General features: G+C 38.7%; 1 long non-coding RNA gene across 2 annotated transcripts in view; it reads left to right on the top strand.

Annotated features, from left to right (window-relative positions):
- The first annotated feature begins 2,065 nt into the window (after positions 1-2,065).
- The window catches only part of LOC122235943, a 286,446-nt gene continuing 277,194 nt past the window's right edge, over positions 2,066-11,317 (top strand). For both annotated transcript variants that reach the window (XR_006214087.1, XR_006214086.1), the window contains exon 1: positions 2,066-2,139. This is a non-coding gene — a long non-coding RNA (uncharacterized LOC122235943). The remainder of the gene's footprint in view (positions 2,140-11,317) is intronic.

Here is an 11,317-nt window from a genome sequence, read left to right as displayed (position 1 = left end):
CAAACAGCTCATTGCTAAGCATCTGATCTTCTTACTGTCCTGTGAATTACTCTTGTCCCCTTTGAAGACCCGGGCCCCTATCCTGTTCCTTAGCACAGGATGGCATTTCACCCTGAACTGACTGCCTTGTCCTGAGGTCTCATATTTTTTATGGGGCTCCTGTACATGTGTAATTAAGTTTGTTTTTCTCCTGTTAATCTGTCTTATGCCAATTTAATTAATAGACCAGCCAAAAGAACATAAAAGGGTAGAGAAAAAAATTGTTTTTCCTTCCCTACAGAGGTAAGAAGATAAAGAGCCAGAGACAGGTGATTTATGCTCTTAGTCTACTGAGCAATTTGTTGAATAGATGCTATGTTTCTTGTAACCACTCTTGTATTTTGATTGTTTCTTGGAAGTTCCAAATGGACATCATGCCTTGACGTGAAATGGAAACTTAATTGAGGTTAAGGCTCTTGAACTCTTTTCTGAAAGAAGATCATCCACTGTGACAACCTTTAAGGCAAAAGAACAGTTGAGTCTGGCTGGTTTTCTGCTTGTCCTCAACATACAGATTGAGGCTGGTACCTTAGAAGTTAAGAAGATTGTAAAGGGAACAAAGAAAGCACAAACATGGACTTGATAACAAGTCTCACAATAACAGAATTTAGACGAAACCCTCAAAGCCTGAGATAGGCAGTTGAAGGATAAATACAAGCAAAGCCTTTAGAGAGTCTATTTGATGGGAACTTTTATTCTCTAAAATGAGACTGAGATTACAGAAATGTTCAAGACCTTGGACAGATTAATGTATTCATAGTGGGCTGCTCAGGGGATCAGGAATTATTTGGAATAAATCACATTATCATCAGGTTTTGACATCATGGAAGATTCAAATTGTCTCTATGACACTGCCAGAAGGGGACGCTGGAAGATGTGGGTCATGAGACCCCCAATGACAATGACACTGCTCTTTCCCACCTAGTGATTGTTCTAACAATCTACTATATATCTAATAATGTTTTTATCTATACAATTTCTCTCTCTTTTTTCTGGAGGAGGGACTTACAGCCACAGAACTATGACTAATTGCAAACAACAAACTACAGATCTGTTACCTGTCTCTTTACCCATTTCCACCTGTCATTCTTCACCCATATGTCCTCTGTTGGATTTCTCTCTCCTTGCTTCTGTTCCTTAGACCTTGGTTCCATACAGCTGACATTTTTTTTTTTTTAAACCACCAGTGTCTACTGATTTATTTCCTTCTGAACTCTGAAATTGAGTCTCAAGTTCACCAGGGTGGGAGTTAGTAGGAGAGTCAGCCAAAGTGAAAGACATTAGCTCATCATTTGATATGGCCCCTGGATGAATTGATTTGTAAGTGGAAGTCTCTTTGGTTGATTACAGGAGGACATGGAGAATCATCCTCTAGAAAGGACTATGGAAAAGAATTCCAGCAGGGTGAAAAAAGCACTGTCCTGCTATCTTTTTGTAAAAATTAAGATTTTATTTTTCTAGAGCAGTTTAAGGTTCACATGCTATCTTTTTCTTAAGATGCTATCTTGTTTCCTAAACAGGTGGCGTCCAGAACCAGTTATTTAGACAGCTCTTGTTTCCAGTTAGTTTCTGGGAATCATCTGAGTGATCCTTTGTGTGTGTAGGGTAGATTTTTTGTCAGCATTTTCAGGATTGTTGACACAGTTTTCCATGTCACTTTCCACCGTACAAAGATTATGCCATAATTTGGTGAATTATAAAGAAAGGCAGCAGAATTGTCAAGGAGTGGTGGTGAGGGTGATCTTGGGGATCTAGCCTGGGATGTCCTTGAACTCCTTTCTCTCACCTGTTCCTGGCCCTTCTCTATTGGGATGGGCTTGGGCTTGGTGATCCTCATCTACCTTCAGAACTATATTGATACCCTACCCTATGGTGTGCCTCCCATCCCTCAGTGTATCCAGAAGACTTGGGCTGACTAGGGCTGTGTCTTAGTACTTCTGCCCTGTTATTGACTCTTTAAGTTGTGGAACTTTCATTTGAATGTGGAGTGGAACCTTGGTCAGGAGGATAGGCAGTTGGGATGGAATGGGATTCCTGGCTAAGGAGTGACCTTTTAGCATCGGCTGTATCTGGTAAGACACCAAGTGTCTACCTTTCAAGGTGAGGTAAAAGAGTTCCTTTGATGGGTCAGGGGGAGGCAGTGACTACTGCTTCCTTAATATTCTTTGATTCTAAGGTTAAAATGACAACTTACTATTTTTCTACATAACCTCCAAACAGATTTGTTTTGTCATTATGTGGGTTGAGTAAAATATACATTTTCTTCAATTTTCCTTTTTCTTGAAAGCTTGTGTCCTACCTGGTTGCTCTATCAACTAAAACTCTCCTCTTCTTAAATTCTCCCCCCAGCGTTTGCCCATTTATTTAGTAGGTTAAAGAAAAATTGCAAAATTAATATAGGATCATTGTAGTATGTGAAACAATACAAAGGTGTGTATGAAATAGCTAGTAACAGCTGATCTATGACACAGCCTCCTTAAATCCTATTCTTATGAAATCACCAGTGTTAAAAGTCTGTTGTATACACTCTTTAACATCTTTCTTCGTACTCCTCCGAGCCTATACAAACAGATCTGATATGTATAGGTTCTTTTTTCCCCTAAACATGAGCTCTTACTGTTTAATATCCTCTACCGTACATTTCCCCCGTAAACACACACCATGAGTATCCGCCTGAATGAGTAGATGTCTTTAACCTTGCTCTGTTCAATATAGTGGCCATTGGCAATGTGTAGCTATTGATCACTTTAAAATGGCTAGTCTAGATTTCTAAGGCTTAGTATGAATATAAAAAGAATGTAAACCACCTTGTTAATAGTTTTTATGTCGATTATATGTTGAAATGATAATATTTTTGGAGCACTCGCGTGGCTCAGTTGGTTAAGCAGCCGACTCTTGATTTCAGCTTAGTCATGATCTCATGATTTGTGAGTTTGAGCCGCACATTGAATCCCTGCTTGGGACCCTCTGCCTCCCTCTGACTCTGACCCTTCCCTGCTCACATACTGCATGTTCTCTCTCTCTCTCTTTCAAAAACAAATAAATACACAAACATTAAAAAAACGAAATGAGAATATTTTGGCTACATTGAGTTAAGTAACATATATTACTAAAATCAATTTCACCTATTTCCTTTTACTCTTTTTAAAGTAAACTCTACCTCCAACATGGGGCTTGAATTCACGACCCCAAAGTCAAGAGTCTCAGGCTCTACCGACTGAGCCAGTCAGATATGCCTATTTCCTTTTACTTTTAAAAATTGTGGCTACCAGAAGATTTAAAATTACTTGCATTATGTTTGTACTGGACAACACTGCTCTAACCCATTAAAAAATCTTTTTTTCAGAGTTTGTTTTTGAGAGAGAGAGAGAGCGAGAAAGAGAGAGCGTGAATGGGAGAGGGGCAGAGAGAGAGGGAGACACAGAATCTGAAGCAGGGTCCAGGTTCTGAGCTATCAGCACAGAGCCTGACATGGGGCTTGAACCCATGAACCGAGAGGTCCTGACCTGAGCTGAAGTTGGACCCTTAACTGACTGAGCCACCCAGGCATCCTTAACTCATTCTTTTAATAGGTCCTTACATTCCAAAGAACTTCATGTAAGCTTTAGTAAGTTGGTGACTTATATCTGTACAAAAGTATTTTGTTTGAAGATCTTTCCATGGAGAACTCTTTATCTAACCATTATGGTCTAGAAACGTGGCCATTTTTCTTGAAGAGTACGCTAAAACAGTCATACCTAATGCAAAGTACACATTTCTAATAGTCTGCTGAGCTACCAGCAAAATCACCAAACTACGCCTGTTATACCAGCAAGTCCCCCTGTCTTATTCTCCTTGAATAGCTATCATATATGCAAATGATTTTGCAGAATTACGTAAATTCAGCACTGAGGCTGGAGACAGTGGACGCAATAGAGAAGGTAGAGCTTGGCGGTCTTCAGGGAAGCTTTCAATTTGAGGTAGAGTTTGCTAATGAGATGCATGTGATATTGTCATTTGGAAGAATATTCTAAGAGGGACAATAGCTAGAAAGTCTGACTGATAAGCTATGAAGAGCCTGTAGCATTTTACTTTTATAGAGAATGAACCTTATTTGAATCAGAAGACTTAAGTTGGAATTTGGACCCAGCCATTTGAAAGCTATGAGATCTTGGATAAGTCACTTAGCTTTTCTGGGCCTTGGATTTCTCTCTGAAATGAGGTGAAATGACTCCCCATATAGTACCGTTTTCTTCCGTGCCATGATGTTTCTCAAATTGATGGGAGGAGCTGATGACTTGAAATGAATACATTGTCATTAAGATTTTTTATTAAAAATAAAGTCTATTTTATAAATATGCAACATTAATAATGCCATATAACACACACACACACATATAATATAGAACTAGGCTGTGTCCTTAGTTCTCTAATTTTTCTCTATTTTGTGGTCATGGTTACAGATGACTTGGGCTTGCTCATCATCATACCATTAGTGGTAGAGACAGGTCTAGGTTCTCAGTCCTGTCCTTAATTTGGTTCCCTGTTCTTTATAATAAACTACTGCACTGTTTTCTAATAGCTTGAAGCCTTTATATATTTCAGTGACTAAATTCTTCCAAGAAGAAATATCTGGGGGATGTATATCTTGGAGTGGAAAATCTGGAAGATATATATCTTGGACATAAAGTTTGGCTATATTATAGGAAAATATTTATAAGTAGGAACAGTAGAACATGGCTCTATTCTGCTAATGACTATTACAGAAGGTCTCACATTCATTGGAAGGAATCTTCTTTGGGGGATTCTGGCTGCCTCTGTGCAGTGGTCTTTACTCTGCAGCTCCAGGGTCTGTCTGTGGATATTTGTGATGCTGTAGGTTACAGGAAAAGGGAGTTGCTCCATAGCCAATGGAAAGCATCAGCTTAGTGATTCCTGCATTGGGTTTGGCTCACTGTCCAGGGTTATGCCCTTGTTGCAAAGCTTCTGTCAGTCACTGGATAGGTTTGGATGACTTCCACTGAGCAGGCCAGGCAAATTTCAAGGCTTCAGACTGAGCTTCCTAGGGAGAAATGAAAAAGCTGAGGGATGGAGGGACATCAGAGATTCTGTTTGGGACAAACAGAATGTGTGTGTGTGTGTGTGTGTGTGTGTGTGTGTGTGTGTACGCGTGTGTGTGTCCAGAAATGCTCAGATTACCCTCAGCTACCAGGCAAAGGTCACCCCACTCTTTTAGGTTATCTTCCAAAGGCCATTAAATCCTCCAAAAAGAAATTGATCTATTGTAACTCTGATAGTTCTGAGGCTGACTGTACTTTCCCAGAGTTTCACATTATTCATTTCCAGAAAGTAATTTTAGTTGATTGCCTTGTGGTCTTTTTGAATGAGGCATTTTATAAAATAGGAGAAAATTGAAAGGGTTGGCTCACCATCAAAATATATCCCTTCTGAATGCTCTTAAAGACAGTATAACTGCCAATTTGGGGTGGAAACTTGTTGGAGTTTCAGTCCCTGGAGGTTTTTAATGGAGGGTGAGACAACTGTCTTTCTTGGTCCATTTAGTTGGATGCCTGCCTTGGACAGGTGTACCAGATGACCTTGTGATCTCTCCCAGTATTGGCATTTTATGATTGGGTAGATTCATGAGAACCTATATTAGGTTCAGGATTTTACCCATCTGCTTTATTATTTGGCCCAGTGTCCCTTAATCTTGTTTCTCCTAGGAGATTTTACATTATTTGAAGGCTGGGATGATGCCTGTGTTTCTTTCATGCTGTCCATGGAAGAGAGAGAGCATGGGAGTAACTTATGGAGGAGACAGTGCTCGGGGAGGTAGGAGAAAGGTCCCAGGTGAAAGGTTGACAATTAATGAGAGGAATGATACCACATCTTCTGAGGCTGGAGGGAAGGTATCCAAATTAATACATAGGCATGCACAAAGATGAGGGAGATTCCATTTATAATCTCAGTTTCATTGATGAAATATGAGGAAAGATCATCCACGGGAAGAAAGAAACTTAAGGGATACAAACAGAATGGTAAACACTTGGAATAATTACTGTGGAGAATGTAAAAGGGTGCTGACCAAGAACAAGTCAAGGGTTTGATGCATGGTGCTCGAGGCTCAAATAAATTTTGAAGCCATGAATATGTAATGGAGCCAACTCTGAGGACATCCTGGTTTTTGTCAGCAGTGTGCAGCTGATGGGTGGGTATAGGGATGGAGAAGGAAGACTGGAGCATTGATTCAAGGTTGGGATTTTCCTGAGCAACATGGGAAGAGACTGAGAGATGTAAGGTAATCAAGGTTAGCAGACAGAAGAGTTCAGATAACCTGTCTGAGGGTGTGGGATTGTCAGGGAAGAAAAAGCATTGCTTGTTGAAAAAAAATGGGGAAGCAAGAAACTGGAACATTCTGTGAGGCCAGAAATCAAGCAAAATGGATGGAATAAGGAAGTGCAAAAACTGAAAAGGTAGGCAAATATGGCCAGAGAGTAGAATATTGGAGTTTAAGATTTTTGGGTGATGACAAAACCGAGAGCGTTGTGAGGATGGGTTATCCAAATGCAGGGCAGTAACTGAGTAGAGTTAGGGAGATCCATGAACTTCAAGATCACATTGTTGGGATTATCAGATGGGTGGTTTATCTGCATGGATGTGCTTATCTCCTAGGATTTAGGTGGAAGTAGGAATGGGAAGGACCATGAATGGGGCCTCAAAGAGCTATGATGTGGGAAGTATACAGTGCTTTGGGGACTCATAAGAGGGTCTCCTAACCCAGACCTGGAGAGCTGACGGACTTCTGGGGGAAGTGATAGTTACACTAGCCCCCCGAAATGAATGAGGTTAGCTAAGGGAGGGAGAATTAAGGCAGGAAAAAGGGTAGGGCTGTTCCAGGCAGAGGGAAGTAGAATGTTAAATAGATCGATATATTTTTTTAATTTTATTTTTTTAAAAATTTACATCCAAATTAGTTAGCATATAGTGCAACAGTGATTTCAGGAGTAGATTCCTCAGTGCCCCTTACCCATTTAGCCCATCCCCCCTCCCACAACCATTCCCGTAACCCTCAGTTTGTTCTCCATATTTATGAGTCTCTTATGTTTTTTCCCCTCCCTGTTTTTATATTATTTTTGTTTCCCTTCCCTTATGTTCATCTGTTTTGTCTCTTAAAGTCCTTACATGAGTGAAGTCATATGATATTTGTCTTTCTCTAATTTCACTTAGCATAATACCCTCCAGTTCCATCCATGTAGTTGCAAATGGCAAGATTTCATTCTTTTTTGATTGCTGAGTAATACTCAGCAATTGTATATATGTTGTGTGTGTATGTGTGTATACATTATATATATATATATACTGAGTATATATATACCACATCTTCTTTATATATATATATATATATATATGCCACATCTTCTTTATCCATCATCCATCGATGGACATTTGGGCTCTTTCCATACTTTGGCTATTGTTGATAGTGCTGCTGTAAACATTGGGGTGCATGTGTCCCTTCGAAACAGCACACTTGTATCCCTTGGATAAATACCTAGTAGTGCAATTGGTGGGTCGTAGGGTAGTTCTATTTTTAGTTTTTTGAGGAGCCTCCATACTGTTTTCAAGAGTGGCCGCACCAGTTTGCATTCCCACCATCAATGCAAAAGAGATCCTCTTTCTCCACATCTTCGCCAACATCTGTTGTTGCCTGAATTGTTAATGTTAGCCATTCTGACAGGTGTGAGGTGGTATCTAATTGTGGTTTTGATTTGTATTTCCCTGGTGATGAGTGATGTGGAGCATTTTTTCATGTGTCAGTTGGCCATCTGGATGTCTTCTTTGGAGAAGTGTCTATTCATGTCTTTTGCCCATTTCTTCACTGGATTATTATTTTTTTTTTTTTTTGGGTGTTGAGTTTGGTAAGTTCTTTATAGATTTTGGATACTAACCCTTTATCTGACATGTCATTTGCAAATATCTTCTCCTATTCTGTTGGTTGCCTTTCAGTTTTGCTGATTGTTTCCTTCACTGTGCAGAAGCACTTTATTTTAATGAGGTCCTAGTAGTTCATTTTTGCTTTTGTTTCCCTTGCCTCCAGAGACATATTGAGTAAGAAGTTGCTGCGGCCAATATCAAAGAGATTTTTGCCTGCTTTCTCCTCGAGGCTTTTGATGGCTTCCTGTCTTACATTGAGGTCTTTCATCCATTTTGAGTTTATTTTTGTTTATGGTATAAGAAAGTGGTCCAGGTTCATTATTCTGCATGTCACTGTCCAGTTTTCCCAGTGCCACTTGCTGAAGAGACTGTCTTTATTCCATTGGATATTCTTTCCTGCTTTGTCAAAGATTAGTTGGCCATACATTTGTGGGTCCATTTCTGGGTTCTTTATTTTGTTCCGGTGATCTGAGTGTCTGTTCTTGTGCCAGTATCATGCTGTCTTGATGATTACAGCTTTGTAGTATAGCTTGAAGTCCAGGATTGTGATGCCTCCTGCTTTGGTTTTCATTTTCAAGATTGCTTTGGCTATTTGGGGTCTTTTCTGGTTCCATACACATTTTAGGATTATTTTTTCCAGCTCTGTGAAGAATGCTGGTGTTATTTTGATAGGGATTGTATTGAATATGTAGATTGCTTTGGGTAGTATTGACATTTTAACAATATTTGTTCTTCCTATCCAGGAGCATGAAATCTTTTTCCATTGTTTTGTGTCTTCTTCAATTTCTTTCATAAGCTTTCTATAGTTTTCAATGTATATATTTTTCACCTCTTTGGTTAGATATATCCCTAGGTATTTTATGGTTTTTGGTGCAATTGTAAATGGGATTGATTCTTTGATTTCTCTTTCTGTTGCTTCACTGTTGGTGTATAGGAATGCAACTGATTTCTGTGCAATGATTTTATATCCTGCAACTTTGCTGAATCCATGGAATCATTTCTAGCAGTTTTTTGGTGGAATCTTTAGGGTTTTTATATAGAGTATCATGTCATCTGAGAAGAGTGAAAGTTTGACTTCCTCCTAGCTGATTTGGATGCCTTTTATTTCTTTGTGTTGTCTGATTGCAGAGGCTAAGACTTCCAATACTATGTTGAATAACAGTGTTGAGAGTGGACATCCCTGTCTTGTTCCTGACCTTAGGGGGAAAGCTCTTAGTTTTTCCCCATTGAGGATGATATTCACGTTGGATTGTTCATATATGGCTTTTATGATCTCGAGGTATGATCCTTCTATCCCTACTTTCTTGAGGGTTTTTATCAAGAAAGGATATCGTATTTTGTCAAATGATTTCTCTGCATCTATTGAGAGGATCATATGGTTCTTGTCCTTTCTTTTATTGATGTGATGAATCACATTAATTGTTTTGCGGATATTCAACCAGCCCTGCATCCCAGGTATAAGTTCTACTTGGTCGTGGTGAATAATTTTTTTTAATGTATTGTTGGATCTGGTTGGCTAATATCTTGTTGAGGATTTTTGCATTTCTCTGTTCATCAGAGAAATGGTCTATAGTTCTCCTTTTTAGTGGGGTCTCTGTCTTGTTTTGGAATCAAGGTAATGCTGGCTTCACAGAATGAGTTTGGAAGTTTTCCTTCCATTTCTATTTTTTGGAACAGCTTCAAGAGAATAGGTGTTAACTTTTCCTTAAATGTTTGGTAGAATTCCCCTGGAAAGCCATCTGGCACTGGACTCTTGTTTTTTTGGGAGATTTTTGATTACTAATTGATTTCCTTCCTGGTTATAGGTCTGTTCAAATTTTTTATTTCTTCCTGTTTCAGTTTTGGTAGTGTATATGTTTCTAGGAATTTGTCCATTTTTTTCCAGATTGCCCATTTTATTGGCATATAATTGTTCATAATATTCTCTTATTATTGTTTTATTTCTGCTGTGTTGGTTGTGATCTCTCCTCTTTAATTCTTGATTTTCTTTATTTGGGTTCTTTCCTTTTTCTTTTTGATCAAACTGGCTAGTGGTTTATCAATTTCATTAATTCTTTCAAGAACCAGCTTCTAGTTTCATTGATCTGTTCTACTGTGTATTTTTTTTGATAGCATTAATTTCTGCTCTAATCTTTATTATTTCCTATCTTCTGCTGGTTTTGGGTTTTATTTGCTGTTCTTTTCCCAGCTCTTTAAGGTGTAAGGTTAGGTTGTATACCTGAGATCTTTCTTCATTCTTTAGGAAGGCCTGGATTGCTATATACTTTCCTCTTATGACCACCTTTGCTGTGTCCCAGAGGTTTTGGGTTGTGGTGTTATCATTTTCATTGGCTTCCATATACTTTTTCATTTCCTCTTTAACTTCTTGGTTAGCCCATTCATTTTTTAGTAGGATGTTCTTAAGTCTCCAAGTATTTGTTACCTTTCCACATTTTTTCTTGGGGTTGATTTTGGGTTTCGTAGCATTGTGGTCTGAAAATATGCACGGTATGATCTCGATCTTTTTGTACTTGCTGAGGGCTGATTTGTGTCCCAGTATGTGGTGTATTCTGGAGAACGTTCCATGTGCACTGGAGAAGAATGTATATTCTGCTGCTTTAGGATGAAATGTTCTGAATATATATCTGTTAAGTCCATCTGGTCCAGTGTGTCATTCAAAGCCATTGTTTCCTTGTTGATTTTTTGATGAGATGATCTGTCCATTGCTGTGAGCGGGGTGTTGAAGTCTCCTACTATTATGGTATTACTATCGATGAGTTTCTTTATGTTTGTGATTAATTGATTTATATATTTGGGTACTTCCATGTTTGGCGCATAAATGTTTACAATTGTTAGGTCTTCTTGGTGGATAGACCCTTGATTACGATATAATGCCCTTCTGCATCTCTTGATACAGTCTTTATTTTAAAGTCTAGATTGTCTGATATAAGTATGGCTACTCCAGCTTTCTTTTGTTGACCATTAGTACGATAGATGGTTCTCCATCCCCTTATTCTCAATCTGAAGGTGTCTTTAGGTCTAAAGTGGGTCTCTTGTAAACAGCATATGGATGGATCTTGTTTTCTTATCCGTTCTGTTACCCTATGTCTTTTTATTGAAGCATGGAGTCCATTGACATTTAGAATGAGTACTGAAAGATTTGAATTTATTGCCATTACGTTGCTTGTAGAGTTGGAGTTTCTGGTGGTGTTCTCTGGTCCTTTCTAGCCTTTGTTGCTTTTGGTATTTATTTATTTATTTATTTATTTATTTATTTTTTCACCTTTTCTCCCCTCAGAGGGTCCCCCTTAAAATTTCTTGCAGGGCTGGTTTAGTAATCACAAACTCCTTTAATTTTTGTTTGTCTGGGAAACTTTTTATCTCTCCT

This window comes from Panthera tigris, chromosome F3 (genome assembly GCF_018350195.1).
Source record: "Panthera tigris isolate Pti1 chromosome F3, P.tigris_Pti1_mat1.1, whole genome shotgun sequence".
NCBI lineage: Eukaryota > Metazoa > Chordata > Mammalia > Carnivora > Felidae > Panthera > Panthera tigris.
This window is presented reverse-complemented; position numbering and strand designations above follow the sequence as displayed.